We start from the raw sequence: 19187 nt of genomic DNA, 5'->3' as shown, positions 1-19187 counted from the left end.
AACAGTGGTGTTTACTTAAACAATGCCCATGATGGACTTATATTGCGGGACTGTGGCTCACCATTAAATCAATCTACGGGCAGTCCATACTCCTTATGATTTGTTATTTATGGGTATTAGTTCCTAAAAACATTTTTGTCATATAGATGCAGCCACGAGTATTAGAACTCTTGTCTTTTAAAATCTGGGGTAGTCTCACAGTAAATGCCTCAACATTGCTGCAACATTGCCTCAACATTTCTGTGAGATTCTTAATGGCCCATCGGATTAACACAGCAGGGGTCCCTGCAGTCGCATTCAGTTTGAAAATGATAAGTTCCCATTGAAAGTAATGACCTGCATGTCCAATAAGCACACATATGCAAATAGAACATGAAGGTACACGATTGAACAGAACTGCAATGAAAACCAATTTTGTGGCATTGACAAGTAAAATAAATGCATACATTTGAGGGATAATGAACATATCCCAAAAATAAATCAGATGTCCAAGAAGTCCCAGCAGAGAACACGGTATGTAATAAACATAATGCTTAATGGTCAAAGCAGATTCTGAAACAGCTACTACTGTCTGAGAATGTTGATACTCCTTGGATGATATACCCACTTAGGAACATGAAAGTCACAAGTCACAAGAGAGGGTTAACACATATAAACATATAAACTCCCAGGTAGAAATGAGTTTCAGCAGCTGTGTATCAGCACAGTGGTAGTCGGTGTATGCAAATTTCCAGAGCACTATAAGCACCTGAATGAATGTCAGTGGACAAAGTCACAAACTAATCTTAAGAAGTAATGGGTAATGGCTAAATACACATCTTCCGTGCCACATAAATATGTGGTACTAAGACACAGTTGAGTTGTGGCATGAGGATAATATCGGATAGAAAACAGGCTATAAATCAGCCTGTATAGCAGAGGGTAGCCTTGCTTAGCCGGGGAATGAGAGTAATAATAAAGGGATCCATATCACCAAAATAAGCTCCATTCATCCATTCACCAGCCCTGCATTGTCCAGTCACTCATCGCTCATCAATGGAAGAAGATGGTATGAGATGATTAGAGGCTCGGTCCCACGAACATCCGGTGGCCGTTTTGACACTGACTGCTTCTTCTGGGAGTGATGTCTCTCTAAGAGCGGTGCACTTTTCAAGTCTGCGCGCTCGATGACATCAGGAGTCATGTGTTGTATATGAACCAATCATAGTGCAGATCAGAAGAATGTGTTCTGTCTGCATTCAAATGCACTGCACATGTCTGAAATAAGTTTAAAGTGGATCAATATCACTGACATGAAAATTATGATACGTTGAACATGATACGTTCCATTACATTAAGTATTGCAAGAAATCCTATGTGAATATATTAAAAGGCAAAAAAAGAACAGGGCAGAACATGGATCTTAGAAAAAGCCACAAATTGCATCTAAAATAGTTTACAGTGGCGACAACCTTTAATCTAACTCGGCTAGCTCCGTGAATTTCAGATTATCCCGGTTATGTGCGGTTTTGTGTCGTTTTCGCCCGGAGTGAATTGCGTTATTTTCGCGCCCGTGATTTAAGCATTTTATTCTCGCTGTCTGCAATACTGCAGTGCCATGTAAAAACTCATGGGGGCGTTTGCGAGCTGTTGTCTTTGAAGTCTAATACCTTCGCGGTTCAAGCTACGTCAGTACACAGTCTGTGCGTGTGCGCGCAGTAATAGTAAAATTGCATATTTAAAGTACATGCATTTGCAGTGCTGGGCTGCCGTACGGTACTGTACTGTATGTCTCATTTGAAAATTGTTGAAATGCATAGGCATGTACAGTACTGTAGCAGTGTAATGGAAACCCTCGCTACTGACATTGTTTGAGTAGCCCTTTTGGCAATATTGTATCTCCTTTCACATGTCAGTGCTACACACCGTATCAAACATTTAGAAACATTTAGAAAACATACACTGTATCATTGCATATACTTACCTGCCCTGTTAGAGGGTATAGAGCTACAGAAGCCTAGAATTTATTTGGGATACATACTCCTTTTTGGTCTACCCTTCCTCCACCTTATTTTTAAATCGCTGCTAACATAAGATTTATGTATTGAGGATCGTATATTTTAATTGAGGATCTCTCCCAATAAATTTGTTTTTAACTTGATTTCATAACACACATTACATCTCTCCCACACCATTCCTTTGAACGTGTGTCTGGTTTGAATCACATTCCTGCTTGACAGCAGTAATTTGCTGCGCATGCGCTTGTAACTTCGCCCACCACTGCTTGCTTACTGTACCTGAGTGAGTGACCAAAAAGAAATTTAAAATAAAACATTTTTGGGTTCCAGGTTTCTGCTCATTCTGACTTAGCCGTTTCAAAGCAGCGTGGCTTACTCCGCCATTACGGTCAATGGTAGGACCCTCCTCGCCGGCGTGACCCTTTCTCGCCACCATTACTGGTCGGACCCTGTTGGGGTCAAGTGAGGGGGTTCCTAACATCTATGGGCAAAATGAATTTTATTTCTAGGTGCCCTAGAACAGAAGTTCCCACGCCAATTGGCCGTGAACTTAACCGAGGCCCTAGTGCGCGATCATTGCTCTTTTTTGACAATGTTGCCGATCTTGCGGCTTTACGGTCTGGCAGTAAAAAAACACACAACAACATCTCCTTTATTTATGTACAGTACAGCAGGTCAAAACATGCACAGTACAGTAGAGAACAATACAGTCCAGCACAACAGTATGGTCTTACCTGTGATTACCCAAAAAACTTTTATGGTAAATTTTTTTATTTTTCCTTTCTCCACAAGCCTGCAAAAACCATCTCACTGTAAAATGATATTCAATCTGTGGAATGTGAATAAATATTAATCAATAATATATACTGTAATGTACAGTATAATATATACTGTATATATACTGTATATATACTGTATATAGAAATATTATTTTTCCGTCTATACAGTATCTTGTTCCTCATTCTGTGAACAGTACAGTACTTCATTGAGAGAGGAGAGGTTTTGTGTAGAGTATACGTGGCGCTTTGCTCATTTTCTGCAGTTACTGTAGTCATTGTGTTTTTAATCCGTCCCTAGCCAAGCGTCAATCACCTGACTGCGCCTGCGTGTACTCTAATCCTTTTAGAGATGGGAGCTTGCTGCTTACTGCGCATGAGTCACCCAAACCCCTCTCTCCACAGAGTCGTTCATTTTCTGAATATTGCCATTGTGTTCTTAATCCGTCCATAGCCGAGCTTCAAAGCCTCAGTGCGCCTGCGTGTAATCACACCACCCCCCCCCCCCCGAAACCCTTAGAGGCTTTGTTTACGGTAACGCTTTGGAAAATCCCTTCTCGATTTTGAAATGTAAATCCGATTTGCACAGCATTGTGAGAATTGAGAGTAAAAAAAACATTAACTGATTCATGTTGTTTTGTCATTCATTCTTATTCATTGGTGTACTGTAGGGGTAGGAGGGGGGGTTTGTGGTTGTTGTCAATGATTATGATTAGCAGGAAAGTGAATAAATATTTATTTTATTTTATCAGAAACCAAAAAATACAAATATAAAAATAATCAGGAATAATCCATAACTCAGTCTTTATTAAGTTCTTTTGGCAGATTGAAATAGGATAAACATTTAGAAAACATTTGTAAAACATGGGGAAACATGAATAATGCACATTTACAAGAATATTATTTAATAATATATACTGTAATGTATAATATATATATATATATATATATATATATATATATATATATATATATATATTATATATATATACAGTGGCGACAACTTTTATTCTAACTCGGCTAGCTCCGCGAATTTCAGATTATCCCGGTTATGTGCGCTTTTGTGTCGTTTTCGCCCCGGGGTGAATTGCGTTATTTTCGCGGCTGTGATTTAAGCCTTTTATTCCCGCTGTCTGCAATACTGCAATGCCATGTAAAAACTCATGGCGGTGTTTGCGAGCTGTTGTCTTTGAAGTCGAGAAGCCGTCCCCTGGCGAGATGTGTTTGCAGCAGAGAGAGATCCGCTACTTTCTCTGCGCAAACATCAGCACATTAAAAATGATTTAAAATACATTTTTATTCATAGTGTAGATGTGCAGGGGGTCTCCGGAGCTGAACCGCATTGGTTTAAGGTCCGGGGACCCCCTGCTTACCGAGATACAGGCCCCTTTATGAGGTGCCTGTAACCCTCTGCATTTAAAGGTCCTGATCACGTGACCGCGGAATGTAAACAAAGCAGAGGGATACCGGCACCCCCTAAAGGGGCCTATATCTCGGGAAGCAGGTGTCCCTGGACCTAAAACCAAAGCGTTCCGCTCCGGAAACCCTCTGCACATCTACAGTATGAATAAAACATCCATATCAATAAACAATCATTCCTTACCTTTGCGGCTATGTGCTATGGTAACGAAGCAGCATGAATGTATTTTTAATAATATTATACAGTGAGCAGGGGGTTCCCTGAGCCACAAATCAATGCGGTTCAGCTCAGGGGACCCCCTGCTCCTGCACAATATTATTAAAATACAGAAATGCTGCTTCATTACCATAGCTGATAGCCGCTAAGGCAATGAAGTGTTAAGGCAGAATAGCATGTTTATTGGGGACATTTGCCCCAATAAACATTGCAATAAACAACATACACCCCCTGTGTATTTAAAATACATAAACAACAATAAATACATTAAATACATATTTTTAACATAACTGTTCCCTTTTGGTTATAACCCCACCTCCTTGACTGTAATCTGTGTAATGCCCCCTCCCCCTAATTTGTCTGTTAAATCTCCCTGCCTGTGTTCCTGTGAGTGCAGTTTATGTAAATGTGGGGAGGAGGAGGGGGATCCCGAAGTGCATATAATGCAGCGCCTCACTGCTAATGGCCCACCCCATGAGGCCTAACCACCCTCACCTACTACCCACAAGGGAGGCCTATCCACATACCATTGCCCCCCCCCATCCTGTTCATGCCCCCTCCGCTGCTGCAAAATAGACACAAAAATTAAAACATCCAAAGAAATGTCCCCTAACCCCTTAATCACAATAGCGGTTATTAACCGCTACAGTCATTAAGGGGTTAACCCACCCTCACCCACCACTTGGGATGCCTACATACCCTCCCACATTAACCCCACACCCCGTGAGGCCAAACCACACTCACCCACTACCCACAAGGGTGGCCTACCCACATACCGTTGGGGAACCCCCCCCACCCCCAGTACTCACAATAAAAACAATACAGTGACCCACAATAAACATCATTATATTTATTAAATACATTACCCACCCCCTGTGCCCCCCATAAATACAAGATTTATTCTTTTACAAACAGGGTTCATAACGCAGCCCCACGTGAGTTCCCGGTGGGCTGGCGGGGCACATGACAGACCTACAGGGTACCAGCAGCCCTTTTCAAACAGGTTCTGGGGGCCTGCTGGTGGGTCCTGCCAAGTGCTATGGCCCCCAGGTGGTTTCCTTGGGTCACCATGGGCCACAATTGGGTCCCCACGGTAGGCCCAAGGATGTCTGGGAGCCCCGGGTCAGACCCACAGGTGTCTGCGGGGCCTCGGGTGGTTCCCATGGGGGTCTGGGGAACTCACGAGTGCTCATTATGGGTCCGTGGTGCCCCCACAGAAGTGGGACCACAGCTTCATCCCCGCACCTATGGGTTGGCGGTGCCCCCACGGAAGTGAGGCCACCGCTTCATCCCCTCAGACTATGGGTCCACTTTGCCCCCACAGATGTGAGGCCACCGCTTCATCCCCGCATGTGTCACCCGTGGAACCACCAGCCTGATACTCGTGAGATACCCGAGGAGACCCGCAGGTGGTCTCCAGAGGTTCTACGCAGAACCACGGAACAAACCCTGAATGTAAAAAAAATAAACCTGGCCTATACATTCAATACATACACCCCCCCCCCCCCAACACCTACAGTACAATAATGTGCAAAATAACTATTATCCAGATATGGATAATAGATTAATTGCCCATTATTAAAAACATTAACTAGCATATTCAAATAAATAAAGTACTACTGACCTCATCAATAAGAAGTCTCCGTCGCCAGCAACATCCTTGTCTTGCCCACAAAATACATAGCCAATACAAAGCCAATACATTGCAAGTACATTCAGATATCAATTAACCCCTTAAACACCTTATCGGATAATAACCGCAAAGGTAATTAAGGGGTTAAACCACACTGGCCCGATACCCACCCTTCACCCATGAATTTGTACAGTGGCTTCATCATGCAAATATATATATATATATATATATATATATATATATATATATATATATATATATATATATATATATACACACAGAGAGAGAGAGAGATATATTTATACTGTATATATACACACATGATGAACCAATATACAAATAAATGTAGAAGCGTTATCAAAACCATACTGTACTACAAATAACACTTCTCCATACAGACACACTACATTAAAATGAATTTCCTTTAATAATCCTAACTGATCTTACAATCTAAATCATCAAATGCAATGAAAAACCTCACATTCCAATCAATACATTGCATTTACATTGTATATATGATGCATAAAATCTATGCACATATACATTCTGCAAATGAATGTTAACAATATCATTGCAAGCAAAATACAAATACCTCCAAACAAGTAAACTATTTTAACGAATCAAGTAAACAAAAATCAATTAGCATTCATTATTTACATCCCTAAACAATTGACAGTCCATCCCGAACAATTAAACAATTTACTAATTCAAGCCTGGAACAGAACAATATAGCATGTGAAAAAATATAAGTACCAACCAGAATACAAAATTTAAAACCAAGGCTAACCATGACCACAAGCACACAATACAATACCAAGGATTACATCTATCTAATTGTAAAAAACATTATACACACATTGAAGCATAGCAGCATAGCCAAATTAATTTAAAACACATCAAATCAAGATTTTAAAATAACAACATTTCTTACCCTGTATGTATATATCTCTCTAGACATATATACATACATACATACAGTGGCAAGAAATTATATACCACAAATAAATAAATACACATGTTAAAAAAACATTAAAAAAATTTACAAGCACAATTAAATACATTTCTTTAGTTCACTTAGCATTACTTGGCCCCACCGACTCCTGTTGAACAGCTTACTCACGTACAAAACAACCAGGCACAGGAACCCATAAAATAAAAAACCATAAAAAAATAAACATTAAACTAAAAATCCAAATCAATCCACGGGTCTTCTACTTGTAATCCATCTTCATCTGTATTCTTCTTTCTTCTACCTTCTTCCAGGGTCTTCTTCCCATCTTCGGCCACGCCCTGGTCTTCTTTCTTCTGTAGAAGGTCCTTCCTCCTCGGCGGCTGGCTTCAAAATGAGACGACATAGGCTTTAAAAAGGCCTATGACGTCACATTTTCGTCATATGGTTCCCACTGCCCTCATTGGGCCGTGAAAACCATGTGTTTTGGCCGATAAAAATAAAAATGATGACGTCACTTAAAGGCAATGAAAGCACAGCCAATCAGAATGGCTTTGCTTCAATTGCCTTTAAGATCACGTCATGAAAAGAAACATGGCAGTCCTCACATGGTACGGTAGCCAATCAGAGCGTGGGAACTCCATCCCTACTCTGATTGGCTCTAGTACCATGTGACAGAGGCTTGGGGGAGAACGGATATGACGTAATTGAAAGCTTGTCACATGGTACTAGAGCCAATGATACTGCTTGCAATGATATTGTTAACATTCATTTGCAGAATGTATATGGTGCATAGATTTTATGCATCATATATACAATGTAAATGCAATGTATTGATTGGAATGTGAGGTTTTTCATTGGCATTTGATGATTTAGAAGTGTTATTTGTAGTACAGTATGGTTTTGATAACCCTTCTACATTTATTTGTATATTGGTTCATCATATGTGTGTGTATATACTGTGTATATATATATATATATATATATATATATATATATATATATATATATATATATATATATATATATATATATATATATATATATATATATATATATATATATTTCTGTGTATATGTGTATATGTGTATATGTATATATATATATATATATATATATAGTTGCATGATGAAGCCACTGTACAAATTCATGGGTGAAGGTTGGGTATCGGGCCAGTGTGGCTTAACCCCTTAATTACCTTTGTGTTTATTATCCGATAAGGTGTTTAAGGGGTTAATTGATATCTGAATGTACTTGCAATGTATTGGCTTTGTATTGGCTATGTATTTTGTGGGCAAGACAAGGATGTTGCTGGCGACGGAGACTTCTTATTGATGAGGTCAGTAGTACTTTATTTATTTGAATATGCTAGTTAATGTTTTTAATAATGGGCCGGGGGCCTCCGGTGCTGATATTCCTGGGTATCAGCTCTGGAGCCCCCTGCATCAATCCGAGCCAGGAAAAGGACTGATCTTCCTAATTTTTTAACGAAACACCTGCAAGTCGACACATTACTGAAGCGCATGCGCATTACAATTCATGAATTTCTGCCATCTGGCGGACACGCGAAGCATTGCAGCCTATTAAATCCTGAACCATTATCAATAAACGCATCAACCGCGCGTCAGCCGGGCATGACCCGTGGCTGGGAACGCAAAAGGAACAGCGTCGCATTCCAGGAACAAGCCAGGGAAAAAACGGTGATTTGTTAGAATAAAAGCTGCCGCAGCAGTATATAGTAATATTATTTTTTCCGTCTTTATCTTGTTCCTCATTCTGTCTACAGTACAGTAGTTCATTGAGAGAGGAGAGGTTTTGTGTACATCATTACTGCTGTTTATATACTGTACATTTTACTGTACAAACAGATTAGACTGGACACATTACCCCACCTCCCCCCAGGCCACCCTTTTTTCCTGAAACGACAAGAAAACAAAAAATGAGTGCAGTTATGTGCGTACTGTATTATGGCATTGTGTGATGTGTAGTACTACTGTAGATGGCTGGTGCTGCTTTCTCTGGAAAGAAAATAATTGAGAGTTAGTAGGCAGTTACTGTAGTACTGTCAAACTAGTCTATACTGGAACTACTGTATACTCTGACTACTGTTAAATAATATGTACTGTAACCTGGTGCTGCTCTCTCTGTAAAGAAAAAACTGTAACTACTGTATACTCTCTCTGTAAAGAAAAAATCTGTGCCATACTTACATGTATCATACTGTACTTACAATACTACAGCACAGTACTACTTTCCTGATGCTTGCCCATTATGCGCGATGACAATGGGCAACACAGTGGCAATATGGTCTATATATTTATTGCAGCGTTCCACGGTGAGTACAATGTTCCAAAAACTCATTATGCCTTTCAACAACTTGTCCTTTTTGGAGGGTTTCGCCACTTTCTCCCTACAATGTAAAGAAAATATATTGTTTTATTAATATGCAGAAATATAAAATGTATATAAATATAATGTTGTAATATAAATACAGTATAAATATACCAAAAATATATACTGTTGTACGATAAATATAAATATACAAAAAATGTATACTGTTGTACTATAAATATAAATATACAAAATATATATACTGTTGTACTATAAATATAAATATACAAAATATATATACTGTTGTAATATAAATATAAATATACATCCTATATATACCGTTGTACGATAAATATAAATATACAAAAATTGTATACTGTTGTACTATAAATATAAATATACAAAATATATATACTGTTGTACTATAAATATAAATATACAAAATATATATACTGTTGTAATATAAATATAAATATACATCCTATATATACCGTTGTACGATAAATATAAATATACAAAAAATGTATACTGTTGTACTATAAATATAAATATACAAAATATATATACTGTTGTACTATAAATATAAATATACAAAATATATATACTGTTGTAATATAAATATATATATACATCCTATATACTGTATACAATTGTACGATAAATATAAATATACAAAAAATGTATACTGTTGTACTATAAATATAAATATACAAACTATGTTGTAATATAAATCAACAGAAATAACAACAGTATCAGATACAGAACTGTACTGTAGATGTACTGTACTGTATGAACAGTACAGTACGTACAGTTTTCTATATTTTTTTTGTTAAGTTTTATAAATATTCTTACGCGTTAGTTACCCTTGGTGCCCTTTTGCGGTCTCTGTTTTTTCCGTATGCATGATAGCACACGGTGGTTGCTTGCACAACGAGGTCAGAAGTAGCTAACCAGCGCTGGATAGCAGCAATTCGGTGTCCGCTCATGTACATCTCCTTAATTCGCATGCTGAGCTCCTTTGAAATCTTTTTAACAGGCATTGCTGCGAGTAGAAAGAAATACAAACACAAGAATGTGTATTCGATGTTTAGTCGATGTGTATTCTATGTGCAGTCAATACACAAAATGGATGGTGTATTTATACGGTAATGACTCACATTAGAGTACGCCCACTTTCAACACCTTTACCTGGTCGCCATGTATATAAGGTTACACACTTTGCATAGCCCACCACTCAATGATCTTTATCTGAACTTTCCCTTGTCCAGATACTGCATTGTGCCACCTGCTTCCATGGAGCAACCCCGATTCTATGGACGCAGGAACCCATTCGCCTCTGTCGTGCCTGTCAAGCTGAAAAAGCGAAAGGTGACAGCCGTTCCCACGCCAAGGCAAAAGCGACAGGCTAAGGCCAATAAAGAAAACATTCTGCTTACCCCAAAGGCTAAGGGTTTAATTAGACGTAAGCCTCATTATGTCAAGAAGATATACGGTGATGTACTCTCGACGCAAAACGATTGGCAGCCAACCCATCGAAAACGCAGACCACTTCCTCACATACGCTTCGACGACTCTGCTGTAGCTGTACCGGAAATCTTCAGCCCGTCTTCTCCACCCCCATCTTCTCCGGTTCCATCCGACGATGCCGCCGCCTCTGAAATCCACGGGTCACTTTCTCCTTTGCTCTTAGACGACTCTGCTTCTCGGCCGGAAATCCAAAGGTCACTTTCTCCATCCCTCTTCGATGACGCTGCAGCTTCTCCTCTACCGGGTATCCACAGGTCACCTCCTCCACTTTTCCTCGATGCCGCTTCTGTCCATGGAACCCCCGTCTCATCCTCCGTTGCACCCATCCCCCCAGATGTCCAGATGCCATGCACAAGAAGCAGGTTGTTAGACCGAATGCTGAATGAGATAAGTGTGGATCTCCTCGGGAATTCTACTGTGCTAGCAAAGATAGATCTGCTTCTGGAGACAATGCTAAATGTGGAGCAACGGATGCTACAAATGGATCAACGGATGGATCGACGGATGGAGAAGATAGAGGCTGACATAGCGGGCATACATTATTTGCTCGGTGCTAATACACCTGTTTCCCCGACGCCGGAGCAGGGGGGTGAAATGGATGTGATGAATGGGACCTTCGACCCCCTTCCATCACCAAGCGCACCTCCTCCACCAGAAGATGTAGTGTACATGTATGCCGTTGAGGAGGATATGACAACCCCGTCAAGACCACGCCAGGAGACAACACGGCGACCACGACCGGAGGAAAGCTTCCTCCCAGACAACCTACCATTGCCCGTCGCCTCAAGCATACCCGCTCCCAAAAGACCTACACCCGCTCGCATCGATACGGTGCCCGACATCACGCTGTGCGCTCTGCCACCAAAGCTCAGGGAGAAGTATAGGGTGAAGAGTGCTGCATCACCCCATAAGTATGCCTTGTTCATATTTAAGCACCATGTTCCCTACTCTTTGTTCTGCGACTAGGCCTTCAAAGTGAACTACGATGGGAATCGCGTAAAAAAGGCGCTTCCTGTCAATTTAAGGAAAAACATTCTGGATGAAATGCGGCGCTTTTATCCAATTACAGATCCTGTAATGAAAGGCGTTCGAGACTGCATTAATGGCGTTTTGCGCCATGCAAGGAATCGGCCATGGATGGACAATGTGGAGGACTTTCTGTAAGACCATACTGTTGTGCTGAACTGTATTGTACTGTACATGTTTTGACCTGCTGTACTTAAACAAAAGAGATGTTGTTGTGTGTTTTTTTACACAGGACATGCACAATTCCAGTCCCTGGGGGCCGCAAGCAGGCACGGTTTTCAAGGTTGTCCTGAAAACCTGCCCTGTTTGCTGCCCTCGAGGACTTTACTGGTGCAGGTCTGACTGACAGTGTTGCGCACCATCCCACTGTACTGTACTGTATACTGTGTTTCTTTAATAAAGGAGATGTTACTTAAAATGTTTCAACATTGTACAGTATTTGTAAATAAATAATTTTGAACTTACTCCACCAATAAAAGAACATGTTGATTTGTCTTATATTGTTTCCATTTGCTCCTTTGATAGTGTAACAAATGTCGAGACTTACTGCACTGTTTTTTTACTGCCAGACCGCAAAGCCGCAAGTTCGGCAACATTGTCAAAAAAGAGCAATGATCGCGCAATTGGCGTGGGAACTAGGGCCTCGGTCAAGTTCACGGCCAATTGGCATGGGAACTTCTGTTCTAGGGCACCAAGAAATAAGATTAATTTTGCCCATAGATGTTAGGAAACCCCTCACTTGACCCCAACAGGGTCCGACCAGTAATGTCGGCGAGAAAGTGTCACGCCGGCAAGGAGGGTCCTACCATTGACCGTAATGGCGGAGAAAGCCGCGCTGCTTTGAAACGGCTAAGTCAGAATGAGCAGAAACCTGGAACCCATAACTCTGATTCTGTTCAACCTAGAGGGCTCAGATTCGGTCACCATGTAGTACTAGTTCCGGCAGGATTGCATGGCAAATACAGTAGCGACCCTCTCGTGGAAACAGAACAGAGTCAGGGTAATGGCAAAGTTTATGTTTCTGCCATGGACTTGCAAGGCAGAAAAAAGCCACTTTTGTAATGTGCTTTTAAAATTTATTTTTGTTTCTCCGGTTCTGGGGGACGTGAAAGGCTGATATTTGGCCACTATGGCAAGGGTCCTTCCGCATGAGGACCAGGCATATTTCAACCCGCTCAGACCCACAGAACAGATTATTTTAAATTATATTTATATATTTATATATTTATATTTTAAAGATATTAAAGAATGTATTGTATTTTGGGTCGAGGACTGTAGTGGTGCAAAATGTTTTGCACACCATCCCACTGTACAGTATACAGTATGTATTGACTTGTCGTTCTTTAATAAAGAAGATATTGCGTTTTGCTTTTTTTGTGAATTAAGAATTTGTTTTTAAAACATGTGACTGCAAACCATACTGACTGACAAATGTTTTCACACATGTAGCAGTAAACCATACACCTGTTGATGTTTTGAATTGCTGTGCACTTAAAATGTTTCAACATTGTACAGTATTTGTAAATAAATGTTTTTGTACTTACTCCGTGAAACCCAGTGTTCAAGTGCAGAGAAACAATGTGAAACCCAGTATCTGGATCCTAACTGTTGTAAGGGAATCAGTAAATCTGGATCCTAATTTGTACTTACTCCACCAATAAAAGAACATGTTTATTTGTCTTACATTGTTTCCATTTGCTCCTTTGATAGTGTAACGAAAAACAGTGTTTCTAGAATGTCGAGGCTTACTGCACTGTACTGTATACTGTAGACATGCTCAGTATACTGTAAGAGTACTAAAAAAAATAGAAGAATAGAAATACACAAACTGTACTGTACAGTATGTACTGGCACTGTATACTGTAGAAGACACATAATGTAAGTGATACTGTACATGTAGAATAAATGCATAGTTTTATTTTTTCGGGTTTATTACACAGTATACTGTACGGCCGGAAAACATCAGCATACAGTACTGTTTCAGGTACAGTATTCTATCCCAATCAATAACAAGGGCAAAAAAACTATAGACGTGGGGTTTTAAATCCGATTCAGCAATGTGCAGGCAATGTCACACAACACGATATTATCCATCGAAATCCCCCCATTAGCCGTTTTCTTTTCTGAGGAAAAACAAAAAGAAAAGTTTTAATGTACATTAATGGTCAGCCCCCTAAAGAAGTACCCAGCCTGCCCCACCCATAATTTTCTCCTGTTCACATGCGCATGCGCCTAGCGTTCCACCAATTGTTCAGTATCTGCAGTACAGTACTGTAGAAGCCGCTCAGCCAATGATATTGCTTACAGGAGAATCGCTTGACTTTGGTATCGCACCAATATTTATACAGTATTGTCAAAATAAAAAAAACACAGAAAATAATATGGCAACAATACTCACCATAGTATATCCCATTCAGCTTGCGCCGGCGCCGGTCCACTGCCGGTCCAGCTTTCTTGATCATCCACGTCGATAGTTTGCAGCGGGACTAGTCCACCTGTAGTCAGCTGGTGAGGCTGGAAATTGCTTAGGTACATGCTAGCTTCATCGAAACTGCACGCGAAATCCGGCTCAGCCTCAGGCTCAGGCTCAGGGTTGTCACTGACGGCGCGACCGTCATTGGAAGCCGGTGCTGGTGCATTGCTTGGCAGCGACTGTCGTTTCTTAGTTGGTTTTAACACGACCCTTCGCCTTTTGCCATCATCATGATCATAGATACAGGAAAAAGCCGGTGAAACACACCAATACCCTCCAACAAATTGTGGCTCAATACGATAAAAACAGGGATCGCTACATAACCTTTTACTTATTGCACGCTTCCACGTATGAGGAGTTGGTGAAAATTTGTAAAAGTCATAGTTTTCGACAATTTACTGATTTATTTGAACAACTGTTGCCATCTTATCCTCTGTTGCATTAATCGCGGCCCATATTAAATACGCGTAACTTCTGTCGGGTTTTTGGAAACCGGGCTGCACTTGAACACTCATGGCGGGCGGGTCTCTGGAGAATACTGTAACCAAAACTGGTCTTTGTCTTTCTTTAATATGAGAAGCCTAAATTGATACATTTTTGCAACCTCTTCCTTCAGTCTCAAGGCCAAGTTTACAATAGCACACTGTGGTATCTTTTTTAAACGAAACACCTGCAAGTCGACACATTACTGAAGCGCATGCACATTACAATTCATGAATATCTGCCATCTGGCGGACACGCGAAGCATTGCAGCCTATTAAATCCGAACCATTATCAATAAACACATCAACCGCGCGTCAGCCGGGCATGATCCGTGGCTGGGAACGCAAAATGAACGCGGCATGCACCAGGTGAAGAGCGTCGCATTCCAGGAACAAGCAAGGGAAAAAACGGTGATTTGTTAGAATAAAAGCTGCCGCAGCAGTATATACAAATAGTGTAAAGGCAAATCACAATTTGGGTAAAGAAAAAGTTTAAACACAGAAAATGGGATGAATGCATATTTGATATTAAAAAAATGCCTAAAGAAACATTGCATATCCCATGTAATCATTTAAACCATAAGGAATAATGGATCCTAATTGAGTTATCCATCTACACTATTTTTAAGTAATGCCTTCCCAAGATCTCCAACCCTAATGCCTAATAAGACTTTGTCAATCGCAAAAGCTGTTAAAAGTAGAGGATCTGACTCCTGTTTTGCCAGAAAATGTCTGGCAATAGATGTTATTTTTTTCATTGACATTAAAGGGGTCATGCACTAAGCGGCGAAAAGGCACTTTTCGCCCGTTTTGCGCCAAAATTGCCTACCACGATTCAGTAAGCCCTGAGAACTTGGCGAAAAGCAAAAAAAAGCCATATTTTTTGTTTCCGCCAGAGACACGGCGAAAAGTACTCGCCATGTTTTCAAACCCACTCAATTCTAGTGGCCTTGAGCAGCGTTTCGCCGCTACTCGTCGGTATAGAATGGAGATTTTCAAGCCAATCCGTCATGGCAACTCAAGTTGGCAAGTTGGTGGTGGAGAAGATTTTGGTTCTTCAGAAGAAGTTCTTCAGGATCCGACGCAACTGTTCCTTGGATACGGATTTCTGTATTCAGGGCGAGATTCTGATAAATAAATTTCATGAAAAAGGTTATGACAAGGATGTGGTAAGTAAGGCATTCCTTGAAGCCAGTAACACTGATAGGGTGTCTTTGTTAGAGAAGTCGAGGGCCAGATCGGAATCGAACAGAAACGTCAAGACTAAACACACTGTCATTCAGTCTGTACCTAAATTCATTACTCAATATAGTCAATTATCATACAAAATCAAGCAAGTGTGTAACAAACACTGGAGTATCATCCAGAATGACCCTATTATTTGATCTTTGGTTCCTACACGAGCACCTATAATCTTTAAAAAGGCAAGGAGTTTAAAAACCATTATAGCTCCAAGTAAATTAAAGACCTTACAGAATTCACATTCAGATTCATCTAAGAATCCATTATCTAGGGGTAATTTCTCATGTGGGAGAAGCCGTTGTATAATATGTAGGCATTTAAACACAAGTCATAGTTTCACATCACATAGTAATGGCACTTCACATACTGATGCAGCGGCCGTTATGCGAACGCGCCTCGAATTGGAAATCGATATTGTATTGTATTGTATGTCTTTATTTATATAGCGCCACTAATGTACATAGCGCTTCACAGTAGTAATACATGTGGTAATCAAATAAATAACAGATAATATAAATAACAGATCATGGGAATAAGTGCTTCAGACATAAAAGTAACATTAAGAAAGAGGAGTCCCTGCTCCGAGGAGCTTACAGTCTAATTGGTAAGTAGGGAGAACGTTCTGGTAAGTGCGTCTGCAGAGGGCCAAGCTTTATGTATCATGTGTTCAGAATATCCACAGTGCTTTTCATATGCTTCTTTAAGCAAGTGTGTCTTAAGGTGGGTCTTAAAGGTGGATAGAGAGGGTGCTAGTCGGGTACTGAGGGGAAGGGCATTCCAGAGGTGTGGGGCAGTCAGTGAAAAAGGTTTAAGGTGGGAAAGGGCTTTAGATACAAAGGGGGTAGAAAGAAGACATCCTTGAGAAGAACGCAAGAGTCTGGATGGTGCATAATGAGAAATTAGGGCTGAGATGTAAGGAGGGGCAGAAGAGTGTAAAGCTTTAAAAGTGAGGAGAAGAATGGAGTGTGAGATGTGGGATTTGATTGGAAGCCAGGAGAGGGATTTCATGAGGGGAGATGCTGAGACAGATCTAGGAAAGAATAGAGTGATTCTGGCAGCAGCATTGAGGATAGATTGTAGGGGAGACAGGTGAGAGGCAGGAAGGCCAGACATCAGGAAGTTACAGTAATCAAGACAATATAATCCCCTAATTCTCCCAGGTTTTGGTGCGTTATTTTTTTTAAATGACCGCGGCGCATTAGATGCCCAAAGCAAGGACCCCTGCTGTGTGAATGCAACCGGCATCTGCCTTTGTGTAATAGACGCGCAGAAAGAGAGTCTGAATCAGTCACTCTAACTGCGCGCCTTCGCAGGCGATCGCGGGGGTTTTATTCAAATTCTAAAATTACAATTTAGTAGCAGGGGGTTTCCAGAGCTGAACCACATTGATTTCAGGTCCGGGGACCCCTTACTTCCCGAGTTACAGGCCCCGTTATGGGGTGCCTGTACACCCACCATGTTAAAATCCTGTGGGATCGAATCTAAATAATGCAGAGGGTTACCGGCACCCCATAAAAGGGCCTGTATCTTGGGAAGTAGGGGTCCCCAAGGCTGAAATCAACTTATTTTAGCTCGGAAGACCCCCTGCTCCCCCACACTAGTATCAACCCCCACCCTCCAAATAAAAAATCATTACCTTAGCGGGTAGCTGCTAAGGTAATGAAGCTGCTTACATTTTATTTTTATTCATAGTGTGCGTGAGCAGGGGGTCTCCTGAGCTGAACAAAGTTGATTTCAGGTCCGGGGACCCCCTACTTCCCGAGTTACAGGCCCAGTTATGGGGTGCTGGTATCCCCACCATGTTAAAATTGTGGGTCACATGACCGCGGGACTAGAGGGATACGGGCACCCCATAACAGGGCCTGTATCTCAGGAAGTAGGGGGTCCCCGAGGCTGAAATAAACTTTGCTCATTTCAGGAGACCCCCTGATCACGGACACAATAAATAAAAATTAAAAATTTAAGCAGTTTCATTACTTTAGCGGCCATGCAATGCCTGCTAAGGCAGTGAAGGGGTTAAGGCACAGGTGCCAACCCCGTGTGTAAAAAAACTAAAACATAGCCTACACAGTACAGTACATTTAAATAAATCACCCCCGCACCTCCAAACACACATACTGTACATTACATTAATGGGCCAAATAACTATTATCCAGATATGGATAATAGAGTATTTGGCCCATTATTAAACACATTAACTACAGTAGCATAATAAAATAAATACAGTTCTACTGTACTTACTACCACTGCAATACAGTGTGAATCCCCTCCACCAGCAAAGCCCATCTGTCCTCCGTAGCCAAAAATACATAGCAAATACAGTACATTCTGACACATACAGTACAGTAACATCTCCAAATAAAAACAGCACGATGCAAATAAAAATAAATCTCATCTCCCAAGAACACAGCACCTACAGTACAGTACAGTAGGCAAATCAATATCTAACAAATGGCTATCCAAAAATTAATTTTACAATGTGTACAGTACATGATGCAAATAATTTGTGCATCATGTACTGTACTGTACACTACAGTATGCCAAGCAATGCTATAAATAAAATACCATCAATCAATCCATTCTCAAATCAATTACAATACAATCCAAATCAATTACTCTACACAATTCACTATTCAGATCCAAGAAACAAAACAAGTAAACAGAAATAAATTACCATAAATCAACAAAATCTAACCAACAAAAAGTCACTATTAAAAAGCAAGCCCCCCCTGAAATAAACTATTGCATACACATTTGCACACCAAGCTGCAAAATACAGTTAAAATACATTAAAAAAAAGCAAGCAAACATGAGCAATGTGTAAAACAAAAAATGTGAGGCGCTTTTAATGAAGGTGTAATAAATAAATAAATAAATAAATATATAGTGATTAATATCAATAATCAAAGTGCTCATAAATAATAAAAATAAGAATGGTGAACTTCGCTGCTCAACCCTCTTGGGAGAAGATCCAGTTTCTCCTATCTTGTATGGTGGGGAGAAGCTTGTGGGGAGCGCAGGTTTCACCTTATATAAGGAAGAAAATATATAATAGTGTGGTATGTCTAAACAAATATAGCAATCTAAACAGGAATCATGATTGGGAACTCACATT

Source organism: Ascaphus truei, chromosome 2, assembly GCF_040206685.1.
Source record: "Ascaphus truei isolate aAscTru1 chromosome 2, aAscTru1.hap1, whole genome shotgun sequence".
Taxonomy (NCBI): domain Eukaryota; kingdom Metazoa; phylum Chordata; class Amphibia; order Anura; family Ascaphidae; genus Ascaphus; species Ascaphus truei.
Note: the sequence above shows the minus strand (reverse complement) of the source record.